The sequence below is a fragment of the Bufo bufo genome, chromosome 2 (assembly GCF_905171765.1).
Source record: "Bufo bufo chromosome 2, aBufBuf1.1, whole genome shotgun sequence".
Taxonomy (NCBI): Eukaryota; Metazoa; Chordata; class Amphibia; order Anura; family Bufonidae; genus Bufo; species Bufo bufo.
The window spans coordinates 160,494,646-160,517,194 of record NC_053390.1 but is presented as its reverse complement, the minus strand read 5'-3'; the positions used below and the strand labels follow the sequence as shown (position 1 = coordinate 160,517,194).

The 22,549-nt window shown below is 46.2% G+C and overlaps 1 long non-coding RNA gene across 1 annotated transcript; it reads right to left on the bottom strand.

The window, feature by feature from the left end:
• Positions 1-164: 164 nt before the first annotated feature.
• On the bottom strand, positions 165-22,178 carry LOC120992562. The gene is made up of 3 exons (XR_005777001.1): positions 21,991-22,178; positions 5,475-5,479; positions 165-176 (listed from the first exon to the last, which is right to left on the bottom strand). It is a non-coding gene; the product is annotated as an uncharacterized LOC120992562 (long non-coding RNA).
• Between the last annotated feature and the right edge of the window lie 371 nt (positions 22,179-22,549).

Genomic DNA, 22,549 nt, shown 5'->3' with positions numbered 1-22,549 from the left:
GGTAATCTGAACGATTACCTCATCAATTCTGTGGGCCTTCACCCCCCCTTGTTGGTGATCAAATCCGATCACCACACACTGGGGGCTGTTGGGGAGTAGATCATGTTTGATATTGGTAATGGATATTTCCGCCCCAGTATCAAGCATGATTTCCGTTTCTTTATCTTTTATCGTGGCTTTTATATGGGGTCTCCCTGAAGGATCCAGTATGATTGGACATACTGGTGCCAATTCTTTAGGGACCCCTAATCTTCAATCGATATCCACCAGACTCCCAGTAGGTATTTGTGTGGTACATACTGCCACTCTTGCGCTCTGTTCCTGATCCTTAGGTGTGGAATCTCTTGATTCCATGCCCCCTGGGACATTCATGACCGCCACGCATTTTGGTGCTTGTCCTGATGAATGTCCCAGATTCATATCAACCTGTTCTCCCACAGGTCTGGCATAATTAGGCTTCATCCTGAAACCGTTATTATTGCCGTTTTTCTCCGAATTTGTCCGGTTAATCTTTAACCACTGTGGACAATTTCTTTTTATGTGCCCCTCTTGTAAGCACAGGAAACAACGAAAGTTTCCTGCCCTTTCCAGCGGTGGGGCCGTGGGGCGGACAGTTGATGCATACCTCGTGTGTTGTACCCGGTCGTCTTGCGACCTACCGTATACAGGCACACGCTCCCTCACTTTCACAGACTTCTTACTGAGCAGTATGTCTTGTCTACACTGCTCAATAATCATGGCTGCATCCGTGAGGGATGGCTCCCTAGCTGCACTCAGCCGGATTGCAGTATCAAGATATGGGAATTTTTCCACAAACATGCGCACCATGCCTTGTGGAATCCCAATACCCTGATCTTTGGTAACCCTCCTGTACATCGCTTCAAACCGACTACACAATGACAAGGGTTCATCATGTATAGTAGGCTTAAACTTTGACAGGACCTCTGGAGTGACATCCCAATGACCCGTGGCCAGTCTCGTGAGTATGGAGAGGCGCTCCTCCTTATCATGAAACTGGCCATTCGTGGGTCGCATCCTCCCCGTTACCTCATACCTTTGATTAAGGTGTGTTGGTAACCATAATCTGAACAGCTCCATGCGATATTCCGGAGCCACTGAATATTTGTTACAGTGACCTTCAAAAATATCGCATGAAGCGAACGGATCTACATGGGGATCATATTTCGGGATCTCCTTGCAGATCCGTAACAGGAAGTTTATCCTTTCCATACTGGAATGGTTAGGATACACCTCTTCCTGTTTCTCCGGACGTGTTGGCGGATTGGAAGTGGAATATACCCCTCCACTTTCCTCTCCCCAACAGTTGTCCTGGTAACGGTTGCTACCCCTATTCTCCCCGGATGACGGGGTGAATTGTAGAGACCGTTCCACCTGTCCCCTAGTGTCTACCAATGCGGATGTATTATCCGTCGAAGACCCTGGCGTTGCCGCCGCTGTCTCCCCCTGTGCCATTTCCGAAACACAAACTTGTTTCGTGGGCACCATACCGTTGGTACTAGGCCTGGACAAATTGGAGATTGCCCGCTGCAAATCTGCAATGGTTTGCGTCTTTGCAGCCAGGTCCTCCCTCATCTGAACAATCAGGGAATCCGTAGATACTATATTGTTCCTGTACTGATTAATCTCAGTGTACAGCCGGAGTAGCTCTCTGTCCATGTCAGAGTAGAGACTGTCCTTATCCGAGAGTCTCGACTCTAACACACAGATTTCTCTGCCCCTCTCGACTGTACACTGGGCTTCGTCTTGTAATTGAACCTCTAGTGTGTGAATTCTTCTATAGTTATCAACACAACAATTGCAGTGGAAGTTTGCTTTGTCCGCAGCCTCCCCTGCCTTTCTTGTGCTGGCAAGTATCTCTGTGTGTTCCGCCCTCCAAATGGTATCCTCATAGGAAAGAACCAATTTGGCTAGCATTTGGAGGCGTTTGGTGGTCTTGTTAAAGACACTCCTACTAATACAAACCCGGTCATGAGCGTACACCTGGTCCAGTAAAGCAGACCACAGCAGCTCAGCGGATTTATATGTAGTAGGAACAATGGGATTAAAAGTGCTGTTTTTGGCTAAGTGTTGGAGTGTGGAGAAGTTCATACTCACCGTTTGCTGAGCGTCCATCTTCTTGTTGGTGCTGTACTTTCTTGTCCCTTGCAGCTGCTTGAAAGAAGTCCTTTTCTTCCGGATCGCTTCTTTCCGACCAGCTGGACTTTTATGTACCTCCAACGAAGATGGATCTCTTTCCGTGACGTATCCTTCTTCTCTTACCCCAGCGACGGTGACCGTGTAAAGCAAATACAAAAATATAAATTCACAGAACAATTATAGATTCTCTGCAAAAGATTTTGTTCTATTTCTGGTACTGTAAGGGAGGTATCGCTTCTCCTGTACGAATTATCGGGTCCTAGACGCTCAGACACTCTGCTGACCGCGTCTCTCCTGCCCGCTAATTCACAGTACTAGCGACCCTCAACCTTAAGACCAAAAATAAACGCAAAATCCACGCAGTGGGCCTGGCTCGCCAATGTAAAGGGGGAATATTAATCACCAATATTTATGCAAATATCGGTAATTAATATTCATAAATAGGAGGAACCGTCTATTGATAACTCCGCCTATTTATACCTTTATATACTAATAACAATACCTTTGCTATGCTTTACACTAATCACTATGCTAGCTGCATGCGCCTTACTAACTAACTATCGCCAATAATTACACGTTACACAGATACAAATATAACAGTATTTATTAACAATACACTACGCAATACACTAACATTACAGCACTAATTATACAGTACTCATCTACACTACACGTTCCCAATTCCACCCATAAACTAACTATATGATACACACATTCAATATTAACAGCCCACCCACCTAGTACTGTATACTATCCCTACGGGGTAGACGAAGGTAGACGGTGGTCTTACAAGCCGACCACCAAGCACAAATACCACGGGAGGGGATTAGAGTATAAAAGGTTACCAGGATCAGGGGTAATAGGGGTAAAGGGGTAGGGATACAGAGGGTTACCAGGGGTATGTGGGGTAGGGTTATAGTGTCCAGGGGATATATACCAGGGGATAGCCGCAGGGTATATAGTGAGGGTTACCAGGGGAGTGAGATCGTACAGGGGGGGTCCGGGGGGTATATAGATAGTGCAGGGGGGGCCGGAGGGTATATAGATTGTGCAGGGGGGGACCGGAGGGTATATAGAGGGTATATAGATTGTGCAGGAGGGACCGGAGGGTATATAGAGGGTATATAGATAGTGCAGGGGGGGTCCGGAGGGTATATAGAGGGTATATAGATAGTGCAGGGGGGGTCCGGAGGGTATATAGAGGGCAGGGGGGGTCCGGAGGGTATATAGAGTGCAGGGGGGTCCGGAGGGTATATAGATAGTGCAGGGGGGGGTCCGGAGGGTATAGAGAGTGCAGGGGGGGAATATAGCGATACTTAGGGTTAATGCTCGTTGTCCAGGGGTCGCTCGTTCGTCTAGGGGTGCTCGTCAGTCCAAGGGGGTCTCCTTCCTTCAGGGTGGGTGGGCGGCCGGCTCTCTCCTCACTAGTGCAGGCCTGCCGGACTTATATGTCCGGCCGCCCGCACTGCCGTACCGCCCACACAGCGGCGCGCGAGCGCGCACCACAGTGCAGGACACGTGGGCCGGCGCGGTGAGATGACTTTGATCTCCCGTCTGTAGCTCTTAGCATTCTGGACATCGCAATGGTAATTGCGATGCCAGAATGCACATAATAGAGTGAGCGGAGGTATCTCCTCTCCCTCTATTATGCTTAATTATCTTCAGAACAAAAGGATTCAAATTCTATTGAATTTGAATCCTTTTGAGGTCACCAGAATGACCGGACCTTGTTCGGTCATTCTGGCGCCTTCACCCAGATTACATCAATGTAAATGCTTGGGGCACATTTACATTGATGCATCTGTGTCCATGTAGGGGGGGGTTTATATGGTATGGGGATATATATATATATATATATATATATATATATATATGATATACAGGGGGCATTATAGGATACAGGGGGCATTATAGATATTAAAGGGGGCACATACATATATGAATTCCCACAGGGGCATGAATGAGCCCCTGGGGAATATCAGAGGCAGATGGGCGCAGGTGCTGGGCACATCTGCGCACATCGCCCTCTGAGGGGCTAACATATACATACATATCTATTAAGGGGGCACATGCATATATCACATTATATGAATTCCCACAGGGGCATGAATGAGCCCCTGGGGAATACCAGAGGCAGATGGGCGCAGGTGCTGGGCACATCTGCGCACATCGTCCTCTGAGGGGCTAACATATACATATATATATGCATGCCCAGTAGGCATGCATATATATTTATGTATACCTGCCACCCTTCCTCAACAGTATGCTTCCGTTTTCATTTGCGATCTGCAAAAAATGGATCACAAATGGAAACCAAACGGTAATACGGAACGTCATAATGGAATGGAAGCGGAAAACTACTGAAACAAAAAAATGGAAAAACGGATGCGTTAAAAACAGACTGCAAAATACTGAAAAAGCCATATGGTCGTGTGCAAGAGGCCTTAATTTGAGGGTATTCACATTTTAATTGAAGGAAGGGTTTAGGAATTACAGCTCTTTAATATGTCTGCCTCTTTTTCAAGGGACCAGAGGTAATTGGCCAATTATCTCAAAAGCTATTTCATGGGCTGCATAAGCTATTCACTAATCTATCATCAATTAAGCAGGTAAAAGATCCGGAGTTGATTGTAGGTGTGGCATTTGCATTTGGAAGCTGTTACTGAACCCACAACATGTGGTCAAATGAGCGCTCAGTGGAAGTGCAATAGACCATCATTAGGCTGAAAAAAAGGAGAAATCCATCAGAAAGCGGAAATGTTCTGGTAAAAAAGAGTACACTAGTGAGCTCAAGAACTCAAAAAGGCCTGGACGTCCACGGAAGACAACAGTGGTGGATGATCACAGAAGCTTTACCATGGTGAAGAAAAACCTCTTCACAACATCCAGACTTGGAACGGTTCATGATCCAAAGCACACCACATCCTCTGTAAAATATGATGGAGGCAGTATGATGGCATGGGCATGCTTGGCTTCCAATGGCACTGGGTCACTAATGTTTATTGATGATGTGACTGAAGACAGAAGCAGCCAGATAAATTCTGATGTTTAGGCCTCATGCACACGACCGTTGTTTTATTCCGTGTCCGTTATTCCGTTTTTCGTGATTTTCGGCGGACCCATTGACTTTCAATGGGTCCATTGAAAACTCGGCTAAAGCACCGTTTGTCATCCTGCGTCCGTGATCCGTGGTTCTAGTCCGTCAAAAAAATATAACCTGTCCTATTTTTTTCACCAAAAACAGTTCGCTGACCCATTCAAGTCAATGGGACCGTGAAAAAATGCGGAGGCACACAAGATTGTCATACGCGTCCGACTTAGACTTTTTTTTTACTTTCCTTCATGTCTGGTGATCCTCCAAAAATAAAGGAAGACACACGGAAACAAAAACGGAAACAGATCACGGAACAACGGAACCCCATTTTGCGGAATGGAACACAACAACGGTCGTGTGCATGAGGCCTTACAAGGATAAACTGCTCAGATTCAACCACATGCAGCAAGGTTAATTGGACGGCACTTCAGAGTACAAATGGACAATGACCAAAAACATACAGAGAAAGCAACCCAGGAGTTTCTTATGGCAAAGAACTGGAATATTCTGCAATGGTTGAGTCAATCACCAGAGCTCACCCCGATCGAACATGCGTTACACTTGCTTAACCGCTTGCCACACACGTAACGGCGATAGGCGTCCGGGCGGCAACGCTCTCAGGCCTCAGCGACGCCTATTGGCGTCATCTCGTGAGACCTGAGAGTTCACAGGATCGCGCAGTTCACAATTTCAACTACAGCCTGCCAGCAGCGATCATTGGCTGGCAGGCTGTAGATTTTTAAAATAACCAATCAAATGGGTATGTCAGACGCTATTTTGTAAATAGCGTCTGATATACCTGCTACCTGCTCCTCTGGTGGTCCCTTTTGCTTGGATCGACCACCAGAGGACACAGGCAGCTCTGTAAGTAGCACCAATCACCACACACACACATTACACCCCCCTGTCACTTATTAACCCCTTATTAACCCCTGATCACCCCATATATACTCCCTGATCACCCCCTGTCACCCCCCTGTCATTGATCGCCCCCCTGTAAGGGTCCCTTATCACCGCCAGTTACTTAGCTACTTGTTAGGTATTTAGCGCCCAGCCCACCGCACCACAGTCACTGATTAGCGTCATCGCTGTCGCTAATCAGCACTAGTACTATATAGTATCTGTAAGTGATCAAGACTGATCGCAATCAGATCTATATCAGTACATTAGGGTCACCTTAGGCTCTACAAAAAACGCAGTGTTCGCCCGATCAGGCCTGATCTTGTGCGCACACTTGCGTTCAGTCCGCCCCACCGCAGTGACAGAATTTTTTTTTTTCTGATCACTGCAAAAACACTGTAAAATCGCTGCGGCACTATAAAGATCACTTTTGAGCTTTCTGGATCTTTATTAGAGATCACAGCTTTACTTCGCAAGCACTCCTTTTTACTAGGCAGGTGTGCTCTTTTTCCTGGGTAGTCTCAGAGGAATACCCCCTAAATTTAGTTAGCCCAAAATGTCAAAGGGGTATTCCGCTGAAGAGGCCTACAGGATTCTGGCCCTGATGGATGAAAGCGATGGGGACGCCTCACCCGCTGAATCCAGTGGTGCAGAATATGAACCTGTAGACAGCAGTGGCACTCTAACCGCTAGTGAAGATGACGAGGTTGAGGTCCCTGCTATGGTCAGGCGTACCCGACCCCATGTCAGTGTTCTGCATACCCCGCATGATGAGCCTCATTTGCAGCAGAGTGGTGCTAGCGCTGATTTTTTTATGGTGCGGCATACACCAGCAGCGCAGCACATCCTGGACCTTCTACCAGCACTGCCGTATTCCCTGGTGAAGTGGCGAGCACCAGAAGGGCAGTTCAAGCTGGTATGGCGGCACATGCAGTAACTCCCCCGTCGCAGCCACCACGTTCACAGGCCTGTAGAGCCCTTAGTCTCCTAGAGGTGCTGGCAACCCAAATTGGCACTCCCCTGCTTCCGCCGCACCTGTATTGCCCCCTTTCACCGCCCAGTCTGGAGTTCGCGTGGAGACAGCTCATTTAGGATCAGCCCTCGAGTTTTTTGAGCTGTTCTTCACCGCGGATCTTTATGACTTTGTTGTGGCAGAAACCAACCGCTATGCCACACAGTATATAACCGCCAATCCGGAAAGCGTCTATGCCCAGCCTTTCCGGTGGAAACCAGCCACAGTTTCCGAATTTAAAATATTTTTGGGCCTTATCCTCAGCATGGGTCTAACAAAAAAAAAATGTATTGCAGTCCTATTGGTCTAAAGACCCAATACATTACATGCCCATGTTCTCTGCTGCTATGTCCAGGGCACGTTTTGAGGGCATCATGCGCTTTATGCATTTTACTGACAATAAAACCTGTCATCCAAGAGGCCACCCTGCTTATGACCGCCTTCACAAAATTCAGCCCCTCATAGACCGTTTGTCATCCAGGTTTGCAGATGTGTATAGCCCCAATCAGAACATCTGCATAGACGAGTCCCTTGTACATTTTACCGGGCGCCTTGGCATCAAACATTACATCCCCAGCAAGCGCGCCCGGTATGGGGTCAAACTGTGAAAGGGCCACGGGCTATACATATCGTTTTAGGGTCTATGAGGGAAAAGACTCAAAACTGGAGCCGGTCGGATGTCCTGACTACCTGGGGAGCAGTGGCAAGATTGTCTATGACTTGGTGTCACCCTTACTCCACAAGGGGTACCACTTATACGTGGACAATTATTACACAAGCGTGGCCCTCTTTCGGCACTTACATATAGTCGGAATTCAATGCTGTGGCACCACGCGACCTAGTTGCCGGGGCTTCCCCCAACGGCTCGTTAATACCCGACTTGCACGGGGGGAGAGGGCTGCCTTGTGTGACCAAGAACTGCTCGCGGTGAAGTGGAGGGACAAGAGGGACGTTTACCTTCTGTCCACCATTCACGCAGACACGACAGTACAAATTGAAAGGGCAACTGGAGTCATTGAGAAACCCCTCTCTGTCCACGACTATAACCTTCACATGGGAGGGGTGGACTTCAATAACCAGATGATGGCTCCCTATTTAGTGTCCCGCCGCACCAGACGCTGGTATAAGAAGGTGTCTGTTTATTTAATTCAATTGGCTGTCTATAATAGTTTTGTTCTCTACAGTAAGGCTGGGAGAACGGGATCCTTCCTAAAATTCCAGGAAGAGATCATTTCGGAACTCCTGTATCCAGGAGGGTCCGTGCCCCAAGTCCCTGATGTAGTTAGCCGGCTACAAGACAGACACTTCCCGAGTGTCTATCCTGGTACCCCAACTCAGCGTTCCCCAAGAAAAAGATGTTGTGTCTGTAGCAGGGCTGGAATAAGGCGTGACACCACCGTTTTTTGTCCTGACTGTCCTGACCAGCCTGCCCTATGCATAGAGGAGTGTTTCCGCAAGTACCTCACACAGGTACACTTTTAGTGTAGGGATCGCGTGACACAGGACAGGTACACAGGGGTCTTAGGGCCCTTTCACACAGAGCTGCTACAAACCTCTCCTTTCACCTGGGACAAAGTGCATAATGTACTTCGCCACATCTCTGGGCGATTTGCGCTTTGCACATTGTCCCATGGGGAAGGAGAGGTTTGTCCTCTAAAGGTAAAAAATAAAATAAAATCACAGGTAAGCAAAAAAGTTAATGTTCTGTTTCAAATGTTATATAAAGTTTATAAAAGTTGATGTTAATAAATTTATTGCGTTGCTGCCTGTTTTTTTTTTTTTTACCTTCTAGGTGGACCAAGCGATCAACCAGCTGCAGCACTGATGTGCATTCTGACAGAAGCATTGAGCTGCTGTCAGATTACACAAAGTCGGTGTATGCGGCGCTGCAAGACGAGATTTCTCCTCTGCAGTAAAAAAGATACGTTTGCCGAGGCTTATGAGCTGAGGGGCGGTGTTCATATGCTGTTGTTATGTTCAATAAATTCTGGCAATGATTTATTCATCCACATCGATTGATGTGAATGGAGAAATCGGGTTTGCCAGGGCATACGAGCTGAAGTGGGTTTGGATGTTAGGCGGAGCTCCTATGTCCTGGCAGAGATTTTTTCATCCACATTGATTGATGCGAATGAAGAAATCTGTGCCGTTCATTTTTTCTTTCAGCTCAGAGGCTGAACGGAAAAAAATATCTCATTACCCGTATGCTCAATATAAGGAGAATAGCAGAAACTCCTAATGCTGGCCATACATGTAATGATTGTGGAGACCCTCAAATGCCAGGGCAGTAGAAACACCCCATTTTGGAAAGAAGACACCCCAATGTATTCGCTGAGCGGCATATTGAGTCCATGAAAGATTGAACTTTTTGTCACAAATTAGCGGAAAGGGAGACTTTGTGAGAAAAAACTAAATAAAATAAAAAAAATAAATCTTCTATTAACTCGCCATGCCCCTCACGGAATACCTTGGGGTGTCTTCTTTCCAAAATGGGGTCACATGTGGGGTATTTATACTGCCCTGGAATTTTAGGGGCCCTAATGCGTGAGAAGAAGTCTGCAATCCAAATGTCTAAAAATGCCCTCCTAAAAGGTACTCATTGGAATTTGGGCCCTTTTGCGCACCTAGGCTGCAAGAAAGTGTCACACATGTGGTATCGCCGTACTCAGAAGAAGTAGGGCAATGTGTTTTGGGGTGTATTTTTACATATACCCATGCTGGGTGAGAGAAATATCTCTGTAAATTGACAACTTTGTATAAAAATATTGTAAAAAGTTGTCATTTACAGAGATATTTCTCACACACAGTATGGGTATATGTAAAAATACACCCCAAAACACATTGCCCTACTTCTTCTGAGTACGGATATACCACATGTGTGACACTTTTTTGCAGCCTAGGTGCACAAAGGGGCCCATATTCCAATGAGTACCTTTAGGATTTCACAGGGCATTTTTTACGCATTTGGATTCCAAACTACTTCTCACGCTTTAGGGCCCCTAAAATGCCAGGGCAGTATAAATACCCCACAAGTGACCCCACTTTGGAAAGAAGACACCCCAAGGTATTCAGTGAGGGGCATGGCGAGTTCATGTAAAATTTTATTTTTTGTCACAAGTTAGTGGAATATGAGACTTTGTAAGAAAAAAAATGAAAAAATAATCATTTTCCGCTAACTTGTGCCAAAAAAAAAAAAATCTTCCATGAACAACAAAAAATGTCAGCAGCAATCAAATACCACCAAAGAAAGCTGTATTTGTGAGAAGAAAAGGAGGTAAAATTAATTTGGGTACCAAGTTGCATTACCAAGCAATAAACCGTTAAAGTTGTGAAGTGCCGATTTGTAAAAAAGTGCCTGGTCACTAGGGGGGTATAAACCTGTGGTCCTTAAGTGGTTAAAGGGGATATCCCATGACTAAAGTAAAAAATTTAATTCAGACATCATATAGTACATAACAACCTCTTTTTAACAAAGCTAGAACCAGCCCTGCACCTCACATGGATCCAGAGATCATCCTACGCGGTCTCTGCCATTGTCCTGTGAGCTGAGCATAGGGAGATACGTGGCAAGCGCTTTTGCGCTAGGGACAGTGTTGCTGAAAACAATTAATAGAAGAATTCAATACCAATAAGATGGAAGCCTTTATTATTCCAGTTCGCAGCGTGCCAACCAATACATCCATCTCCCCCCCTTTAGGGGGGCCAGGTCTTAATGATGACCATCCTCATATTTTGCCGTTTTTACTTCCTAGAAAAGTCAGCAAGATGCAGAGAGAGGAGGATCTGGATGTTCCCGATGACATATTCTTATGGATATTAGATGATGTGGACAAAGAGGAAAATCAGACGGCAGAACAAGGGCTCCCACCAGTAGGGCAGGAGAGCACTGAGGTTGGAGAAGTGGGTATGTCAGCACCTAACCAGCCAAACCCCATACCAGCAACAGCCCCTGTTTAAAGGTGCATTTAAGGTACCGTATGGCTATTAATAATGAAGATGGACTATACAGTGCAGTCTTCATTATTAAATGAAAGGCAGTTGCAGGCCACTTGGCTTCACGGTTCTTCACCGCAGCATGGCCGCAACTCGCCTGCAGCACAGCGGCTCTGTGTGGCCGTACCATAAGGCAGAGTGGCCTGGGTATACCTGATTTATAGCGATTCATGATTAATTAATTTGTAACAAATCTAATTTCTTGGGGAACTTCGGCAAACTGTCAAATCTAATTTTTCAAACCTTCACTCAGCTCTATAAATCAATAATAAAGAATGCCTCCAAAGTTGTCCATTGCCTCTACCAAAAGAAAAGCAGCTATCACTTTGCGCACATATAATACACATAACATTAATGCATGTAAAGTAAGGTCAGTAAACAGTTCATACAGTAGAAATGTTTGTTTATTATCAGAACACTCCTATTCATGAATGGAACATCTGTGTAATGGCCTAAAAGAAATTACTATTTATGGAAATGTGCCATCAGAAAATGACCTATTGTTTAACCCAATAGAGACCAAGCGCTGTATATATACAGTACATTGCTTGGTCACAGGCGTGCACAGTAGATGTGCCTGCACAATCAGCGTGCACAGGCCTGTGGTGTATCCACCAGCACCAGCAGTGAAAACACTGATGCTGACAGATTAACCCTTTATATGCCGCAGTCATCAATATGGTGTTTGCAGAGGGATGGGGGCTCCCTCTCCGACTACATCGGCCCCTCGCACTGTGGTGACAGGAGGCCGATGGCTGCTAAGGCAGCCCTGATGCCTTAGGCTACGTCTACACGACGACATTTGTCACGCGACAATTTTTATAATGGCAGTCTATGGTGTCGCACTGCAACAGTCAACATGCTGCGACTGCGACGCAACAGTCACAGAAAATCCATTTGAGATGGATTTTTCTGCGATTGTTGCAACGCAGTCGCAGCATGTTGCATGTTGCAGTGCGACACCATAGACTGCCATTATGAAAATTGTTGCGCGACATTGGTGCAACAAAATGTTGCGCTACAAATGTTGCAGTGTAGTTGTGCCCAATCTGTCGCGCAAATTATTGTCGCGCGACAAATGTCGTCATGTAGACATAGCCTTACACAGGCATCAGAGCCTGCCAGCTACGGAAACCTGTGAGATCCACCCCCCATGCTACGTCTCATAGGCCCACTGACAGTGTAATACTGACAGAGTAGTGCATTACAATACAGCATGTGTTCTAATGTATTGTAGAAGGGATCAGACAGCCAAAAGTTAAAGTCCCATAGTGGGGAAAAAATTCTAATAAAAAAAGTAAAAAATATATATATTTTAGAAAAAAAAGTTTCAAGTAAAAAAAAAGTGCTCCTTTCTCCTCATCAAGCCATTTACACTGAAAAAAAAAAGAAGAAATTACACATATTGGGTATTGCCACATCCATGAGGACCAGCTCAATAAAGATTTCATATGATCTACCCCGTCTGATAAAAACTGTAAAAAATATGCCAGAACAGTCAGTTTTTTGTCACCTGGCCTCACAGAAAGCATAATATCAAGCAATCAAAAAGTCAAAAGTCAAATGTACCCGAAAATATTACTATTGAAAACGTCATCTCATCCTCAAAAAATGAGCCCCCACAGACAATCAGCATGCAAATAAAAAAATATGGCTCTCAAAATGCTTTTGTTTAAAACTGAGCAAAAAATTAAAGAAAATATATATTTGGTATTGCCACTATACAAGTAGAGCCCCCCGTGACAGAGTGGAGAGGGTGTCAGCAGTAAGTTTGTGTTGACGTCACTGATTATTTTGCCCTTTGTCTGATCCGTCAGAACAATAACCCCCAAAAAATGGATCCTGTCTGTGGAGCATCTGCCTTCACTCGGTCAGCATTTGGTCAGTAATCCATCAGTATTGCTAATGCCCAAAAAAAACCAGAGTGGATCTAAAATAGAGATGACACATGAACTGAATATTTGCATGTCTTCTGTGTTTTGTACCCACTCCTGCGTTTGGCTACCAAATCATAAGCCATTTCTGATGGGACCATACAGGCCTTACAGCTGCTACACAGACAGGATCCATTGTGCGTCTCATTTTTCATTCCTTCTGACAGATAAGAAGAAGGGTCCAATAAATGATTTCAGTCAGGCTGAAAGGCAAAATAGTGGCCCAGTCATGAAGTGGGGAGGGTGGGAACAACATGAGAAGTCCACAGAGTGACCCTATGACAGAGTCTGGAGGTGGTGGCAGCATCAGGAGGAGGCCACAGAGTGGCACAATGACTGTGGAGGTGGCGGCAGTATCAGGAGGCCACAGAGTGGCAAGATGACGTAGTGTGAAGGTGGCAGCAGCATCAGGAGACAACAGAGTGGCAAAGTGATAGTGTGAAGGTGGCAGCAGCATAAGGAGACCACAGAGTGGCAAGGTGACATAGTGTGGAGGTGGCATCAGCATCAGGAGGCCACAGAGTGACCCGGTGACAGAGTGCGATGGTGGGTGGCAATACCAGTACCAGCTGAAGATGGTGGGTGAAAGAAGGAGCATTTGGCATCAGATGTGTGGCATCAGGCAGGTGGCAGCATCAGAATAGTAGCTGAGGCAGGTAGCCAGAAGAAACCGGTCTCTTTTGTCAAAGTGTTGGTGTGGCACCATGGATGACCTAGTCTGATGCATCAGGCATTGGTGGGTGGAAATCCTGGCTGATCCATGTCTGAATCATCTTGACAAAGGTCAATCTCTCCACATTTTGGGTGGACAGGCGAGTTCTTCTTGGGGTAACTATGGCCCCCGCCGCACTAAACACCCGCTCTGATGCCACACTACTGGCCGGGTAGGACAGCTTTTCCAGTGCAAACTCTGCCAGTTGCGGCCACAAATCCAGTTTGGCTGTTCAGTAGTCCAGCGGATCTTCAATGTGAACGCAGAGGGCCCCCCAGTCAGATCTGTGAGAGGATGGACGATGACGCAGATAGGCAGCGGCCAACTGACTACATACAGTTGCAAGAAAAAGTATGTGAACCCTTTGGAATGATATGGATTTCTGCACAAATTGGTCATAAAATGTGATCTGATCTTCATCGAAGTCACAACAATAGACAATCACAATCTGCTTAAACTAATAACTCACAAAGAATTAAATGTTACCATGTTTTTATTGAACACACCATGTAAACATTCACAGTGTAGGTGGAAAAAGTATGTGAACCCTTGGATTTAATAACTGGTTGAACCTCCTTTGGCAGCAATAACTTCAACCAAACGTTTCCTGTAGTTGTAGATCAGATGTGCACAATGGTCAGGAGTAATTCTTGACCATTCCTCTTTACAGAACTGTTTCAGTTCAGCAATATTCTTGGGATTTCTGGTGTAAATCGCTTTCTTGAGGTCATGCCACAGCATCTCAATCGGGTTGAGGTCAGGACTCTGACTGGGCCACTCCAGAAGGCGTATTTTCTTCTGTTTAAGCCATTCTGTTGTTGATTTACTTCTATGCTTTGGGTCGTTGTCCTGTTGCAACACCCATCTTCTGTTGAGCTTCAGCTGGTGGACATATGGCCTTAAAGAGGACCTTTCACCTGTATAAACTATGTGAACTGAGTATGCTGCCATATAGAGCGGCGCCCGGGGATCTCACTGCACTTACTATTATCCCCGGGCGCCGCTTCGTTCTCCCGTTATAGGCTCCAGTACCTTTGCTTTTTAAGTTATAGTAGGCGGGTCTTCCCTTGTCCTGTGGGCGTCTCCTTCTCCTAGGCTGCAGCGCTGGCCAATCGCAGCGCACAGCTCACAGCCTGAGAGTTTTTTTTCTCCCAGGCTGTGAGCTGTGCGCTGCGATTGGCCAGTGCTACAGCCTAGGAGAAGGAGACGCCCACAGGACAAGGGAAGACCCGCCTACTATAACTTACAGAGCAAAGGTACCAGAGGGCATAACGGGAGAACGGAGCGGCGCCCAGGGATAATAGTAAGTGCAGTGAGATCCCCGGGCGCCGCTGTATATGTCAGCATACTTAGTTCACATAGTTTATACAGGTGAAAGGTCCTCTTTAAGTTCTCCTGCAAAATGTCTTGATAAACTTGGGAATAAATTTTTCCTTCGATTATAGCAATCCGTCCAGGTGACGCAGCAAAGCAGCCCCAAACCATGATGCCGCCACCACCATACTTCACAGTTGGGATGAGGTTTTGATGTTGGTGTGCTGTGCCTCTTTTTCTCCACACATAGTGTTGTGTGTTTCTTCCAAACAACTTAACTTTGGTTTCATCTGTCCACAGAATATTTTGCCAGTACTGCTGTGGAACATCCAGGTGCTACTGTGCAAACTGTAAATGTGCAGCAATGTTGTTTTTGTACAGCAATGGCTTCCTCTGTGGTATCCTCCCATGAAATCCATTCTTGTTTAGTGTTTTACGTATCGTAGATTCGCTAACAGGGATGTTAGCATATGCCAGAGACTTTTGTAAGTCTTTAGCTGACACTCTATGATTTTTCTTCACCTCATTGAGCAGTCTGTGCTGTGCTCTTGCAGTCATCTTTACAGGACGGCCACTCCTAGGGAGAGTAGCAGCAGTGCTGAACTTTCTCCATTTATAGACAATTTGTCTTACCGTGGACTGATGAACAGCAAGGCTTTTGGAGATACTTTTATAACCGTTTCCAGCTTTATGCAAGTCAACAATTCTTAATCGTAGGTCTTCTGAGAGGTCTTTTGTGCGAGGCATCATTCACATCAGGAAATGCTTCTTGCGAAAAGCAAACCCAGAACTGGTGTGTGTTTTTTATAGGGCAGGGCAGCTGTAACCAACACCCCCAATCTCATCTCATTGATTGGACTCCAGTTGGCTGACACCTCACTCCAATTAGCTCTTGGAGATGTCATTAGTCTAGGGGTTCACATACTTTTTCCACCTGCACTGTGAATGTTAACATGGTGTGTTAAATAAAAACATGGTAACATTTCATTCTTTGTGTGTTATTAGTTTAAGCAGACTGTGATTGTCTATTGTTGTGACTTAGATGAAGATCAGATCACATTTTATGACCAATTTGTGCAGAAATCCATATCATTCCAAAGGGTTCACATACTTTTTCTTGCAACTGTAGGATGTCTCTATAGTAGTTCAATTTTTCCTCCCTCAGCGGGTGTAAAAAAAGGCCCCCATTTTGGACTGGTAGCGAGGGTCCAACAAGGTGGAGAGCCAGAAGTCATCCCTCTACCGAATGGTGACAATTCGTCTGTCACTACGCAAGCAAGTGATCATGCATCGGGCAATTTGTGCAAGTGACTCAGAGGGACTACCTGCCTCCATCTCCACTGCATACTGCCACGGTGTGTCTGGGTCCTCTGCCTCGTCTTCCTCATTGCCCTGTAGCTCCTCTGGCTGCTCCTGCTCCTCCTCTCCTGTCACCTTTGTATAAAAACCACCCATTTCACTACACATTGCTTGTGCTCCAATGTCCTCCTCCTCCAGTTCAGCCCCCACAGGGCTCATCTGGCCATGACATCTAGGCACCACATCTCCAGTCCCCTGACCAGCTAGATTTACCAGCATCTGTTCCAGGACATGAAGCAGTGGAATGAAGTTGTTCATCCCATAGTCCTGGCGACTGACAAATAACATGGCTTCCTCAAAGGGCCTGAGCAAATGTCAGGTGTTATGCATGAGCTGCCACTGGCTGACATCGAAGTTACACAGGGGAGTACTCCTGTCTGCTTGGATCATCAAGAAATTGTTTTTGGCCTTTCTCTGTTCGTATAGTCAGTCCAACATATGGAGGGTGGAATTCCAACGGGTGAAAATGTTCCATATCAGCCTTTGTTGGGGGATGCCGTTCTGCTGCTGCAGCTCAAGGAGGGTGTGATTTGCGGTGTATGAGTGGCTGAAGTGCATGCAAAGTTTCCTGGCCATTTTTAGGATGTCTTGCAGATGGGTGAAAGACTTCAGGAACCGCTTGACAACCAGATTGAACATGTGTGCCATGCAGGGCGCATGGCTCAGCCCTCCTTGACGAAGCACCGACACCATGTTCTTCCTGTTGTCGGTCACCATGTTTCCAATTTTGAGTTGTTGCGGAGAAAGCCAGGATTTGATTTCTTGATGAAGGACACGGATCAGTGTTCCAGTTTCTGCAAAATACTTGTGATGTCAAAATGCTCACTCCACCCCTTGATACAGTCCTGATCAAAAGTTTAAGACCACCTGAAAAATAGCAAAAAATCATATTTTGCATGGCTGGATCTTAACAAGGTTCCAAGAAGAGCTTCAACATGCAACAAGAAGAAATGGGAGTGAGACAAAACATTTTTTGAGCATTCAATTTAATGAAAACAACGAATAAACTGAAACAGGCTGTTTTTCAGCTGATAAAAAGTTTAGGACCACACCTCCAAAAAAAAACTAAACCCCCCCAAAACAGAAATCCAACTTCCAAACATGAACTCAGTAATGAGTAGCTCCGCCGTTATTGTTTATCACTTCAGAAATTAGTTTCGGCATGATTGATGCAAGCGTTTCTGTTATGGACTACTGATACAAAATGGATACTTGCTTGTTGAGAACTATACTGTAGTTAAAATGGCGGCCAGGTACCCAGCCAATGCGTATAACAAGAATCTTGCTCTTTGCTTTATCATGTGTCACAAGACGGTTTCCGTTCAGCTCAAGCAAGCAGCTTCAAAGAAAGAAGAAGTAACGGCTTCACCCACCAGCAAGGGGGGAGGGGGGGGGGGGACTTCCTCTTGTCATCGATGTGACAGAAAATACAGGGTTTATAGCCAATAGAAAAGATACACGCCACCTTACACCCCCCACTCCTTTCCGTCCTATATACTGTCTACTGTTCCGCAATAAACCAGAGATCCTGTTATAAACCAGCTGTGTGTTGTCTCAGTATTGATCTCTCAGTATACGTATACTTTAACATTAATTAATTTGGAGCAGTACATCAACCGAACTGGCAGCTTGGCCAGAACCAGAACAAATTTGACGCCCAATCATGGGGCTCGAGGATTGGACCCTCTGTTCCCGTACCCCCGGAGACTAGACGAGGAGAGGCACACTAACGGACACCGGGATAGCGACCCGTAATACGAGGTAGGAAAATTTAGTCATCTTGCCTATAAAGTGTCCCCTGGTGTAGCCTCTTGGAGTTCGTCTGAGGGAGGGGTGCGGCAGCAGTCTGGGACGTCCTCGAGGGCATGAAAGTAAGAACCCCATTTGTTTTTTAAAGTCTTGATGTACTGTGTTGTGCCTATAAGTTGTGAAGACCCTGTTGACAAGTATCACTGACTGAGACACGGAGTTCTCCTATGTGCCTGTATCGGAGTTCAGGCCGGCGTCTGACTCAAATCTCCATAAAGGGGACGATCACAGAAGGGGGGAGAGCGGTCCGCGGTAGCCCAGAGTGTGCTGACCGGGACTCAAAGGTCTTCACGTCCAGTGATTACTCTATACAGAGGTCTTAAGGCGGCTCCAGTAGGTGCGAGAGACGATTAGACAGTACGCAAGGGTTCTTCCTTGATGTATTGTGGTTTATTGTTTTTAATGTGCGACCCTTTGTAACGGAAACACAGACTGATAGAAACCCAAAGGTCTTCTAAAGTGCCTGTGTCAATCGGTCACCCCGGTGTTGTGACCGAGAGACGACAGAAGGGAGGAGACCGGCCAGTGTCTACCCGGAGTGTGTGGGACATTAGGCTCAACGTGTTATATCGGGTTTCTGTGTTGTCCAGAACAAGGTAAAGGATCCAGAAGATGAGAAATGAGGAAAGTGTCCCGAAGGGCTACTGTTCACCTGAACAGTACGTGGCGGACCGGAGAAGCAAACACCTTCAATTGCTTTTCAATGGCTTTTGTTTCAAGATAACATGATGATTTAAGAAATTTGAGTTACGAGTTTGAGTGCTAACCCTGCTACATCTGTATAACATAACAAAAGGTGGCACACTGCCCTGTTATGTGGCAGACATTGTTGAATGAGAAAAGAGAGAAGTTAGAGGATGATAAATTGACAGACATGGTCCGTGTGTGGTTGGACTGTAGTAAAGAATTTGAACAGACGGGGGGAGAACAAAATTTTGATGAGAAAAGACATAGATATTTCTGTAAACCTGGTGTTGCATTGATACATGACTTGCCACCGCCCTATAATGGCGCCAGGAAGAAAGCAGGTGGGTGGACCTACAAAACATGTGGTCAACAGAATCCCTCCTCCCGTGATATGTGCCTTGCCTGTGGGGCTCCCCACCCACAAAACCACACCTTGGTAACTACTCCCCAGCACGTCCCATCACTTCCCGTGTTAGCTACAGCGCCATCTTGTCCCCAGCCAACGCCCATGAACGGACCTTTAATATCATTCGGTCCGGACCCCCCCGTCACTCCTATGTCACCCCTAGTGTCCCGGTGATCTCTATGCTGTACCCGATGATAAAACCGGATGGCACTTTTATGACTCCCCGTTAGATCATGACCCCCACACCCATAATGGTGGGAGGTCAAACAGAAGAGCCCGATCAAACGCAGCCTGACGAGGCGCTAGAATCTGTGTCGGGCACAAGGACTTCCTTTCCCCAATTGGCACCATGGAACGGGGGTAGTTGCACTGATGCACAGAACCCAAACACCGCCAGTCTCAGATTACTGCATTGCAAAGAAATATGCACGATCTAGAGAGGGGCAATTACAAAACCCTTAGGGAAGCCCTGGCACTAACACGTCCCCAGGGCTTGCCCAACTATGTGTCTTTTACTCTACAACAGTTATTCACCATAGTGAATTTACTGCCTGACCCTGAGACCCACCCAGTGCCATTTTACAGGAAATTGTCTCAAGTGCACCAAACCTATGGATGTACATGGTCTGATTTGCAAAGTATAGTGGAGAATAAGACTGCTGAATACTGCTCACTGATAATTTATTTATTTATTTTATGCACTTATATAGCGCTACTATATTTTGCAGCGGTTTACAGACAAATGGACAAAAGCAAAATTAGCAGATCATTCCACCACATTGCAGGACAGCTACGGGGGATCAGTTGAACCCCACCTTTTTTCTTTTCACAGAAATGTTAGTTTCTGCTGTGTTAGTTTAAGATCCTCTTTCTTATAAGAAACTGTCTTGCTTCTTGGTCTTTGTGGTTTTCGCTCAAATTATGTGAAACCCACAGCTGCCGGATGTCTAACAATAAAATTCTGCACTCATTTATATGAGCAAGGGGATTCGCTGCAAACCATTTTGCACCTCATCCCGGATACTCTCTGGGCCAGAGGACCCCAGGATATCGGATGCCTCAATGTCCCACCAGTCACTGTGACCCTGAAGGACCCCAAAGTCCTACCATACAAAGAGACTGGACCCAGTAGCCAGGGAAGCCCCTTCCTGTGTCAGAGCTGTACATGCAGCCAGTGCCCTGCTGGCCAACACTTCTGATATGGTACTAGGCCACCCCCTCACTATCCTAGCACCACATGACATTTCTGCCATTCTCCAACAAACACAACCTAGGCATCTGACTAATCAACGTCACCTATGGTTGCAAGGTAGCCTGCTCCTACCTGATAATGTCACTATTCAAAGATGTCACATCCTCAATCCTGCTGCTCTTCTCCCTCTTCCAAGGGGGGAGTATACTGGAGAATCTGAAGATTTTATTGATCTACAGGCACACTCGAGCTGACACCTCTGAAGCCAGAGGAAAGGCCCTAGCTGATCAAGCAGCAAAGCAAGTAGCAGTGAAAGAGGAAGAAGAACAGACCTCACAAGTCTTGATGGCAACAGAGTCCACAACAGACCTAACACAGAAATCAAAAGAGGTCTCCTGGGATCTGCTAGTCCAGTTACAGAAGCAGGCCACGCCACAAGAAAAATTGGATTGGCTAAAAGAGTCAGCACAAGAAGAGAAAGAATCTAGACTGTGGACCCAAGGAAAGAGAGCATCTCTGCCCAAAGCTCTCTATCCTCTGATAGCTTCAATTGCTCATGGGCCCACCCACCAATCTAAGACCATCATGAAAGAACTAATAGACAAAATATGGGTGGCCCCAGGGATAACCCCTGTCCTGGGGAGGCATACTCAGTCTTGCCTCATCTGTGCGCAGTGCAACCCGGGAAGAACTGAGCCTACACCAACCAAATGTCTCCCCAAAGCCCAGTACCCGTTACAACGGTCAAATTGACCACATCCAGATGCCAATGTGCCAAGGGTTTCAATATGTGCTAGTAGTGGTAGACTTGTTCTCTGGGTGGCCAGAAGCCTACCCCGTCCGAAATTAGACAGCCACAACAACTGCTAAGAATTTAATGCAGGAAACTGTTTGTAGGTTCGGAGTACCTGAGGTCATTGAAAGTGATCAGGGCCCAGCATTCACTGCTAGATTAACCCAAGAAGTCTGGAAGATGGTAGGGTCACACTTAGCCTATCACACACCCTACAGACCCCAAAGCAGCGACAAAGTCAAACGACTGAACGGGGTACTGAAGTCCAAGATGCTGAAAATGACTAGGGAGACAGGGCTCAGTTGGGTACAATGCCTGCCAATAGCACTATTTTCAGTTAGACACACCCCTAGGCCTCCACACAAATTGACTCCATATGAAATTTTGTTTTGGACAGGGCCTAGGATGGGGCAGTACTTCCCACAGCAATTGCAAATACATTATGAATCTGTTGCAAAATATGTGATTGCCCTGAGTAAACAATTGTCTAACATACGTGCACAAGTTTTCTCTTCCATTCCAGATCCTGACTCCCTAGAGGGAAGCCACACTCTCAAACCTGGAGAGTGGGCGGTGGTCAAGAAACACATCAGAAACACCCTCGAACCACGATACAAGGGGCCTTAACAGATGTTGCTGACTATCCCGACCTCTGTGAAACTCGAAGGGAGGCTTACCTGGATCCACGCCTCACATTGTAAAAGAGTAAAGGCTGTCCCGACAACCCTGGAACAATAAGCCATGAGGGTCCACCTACTTATAACTTTGACTGTAGGCATATCAGCAGTGTTCACGCCACTGGGTGATGAATGGGACAATTCACTGATACGGTACCATAAAATTCTAGTCCAGAGGTTGGAAGAGACTGAAACTCAGAGATTGTTGGATCTGTACCCACAGTCCCGTGAGTTCGACCAGTATGCCTTATTTTGCAATACCCCTGGAACTTTCTGAACTGATTGACCTGTCTAATTCTACCATCTTTCTCACTAGCATATACCAAGTTAAATCCAGTAAACACAAGGACAGGGAAGTGGCCACACATACACTCAGGTTGCAATGACTCAAAAACAGACAGCCACGTGCAGTGTATTGGTGTAGATACTGTGAACGGAAAAGACCTACCCTGTAACAACCATACTGTACAGGACCTTATCACAGGTATATTAGCTAGCAACACCGAAGGT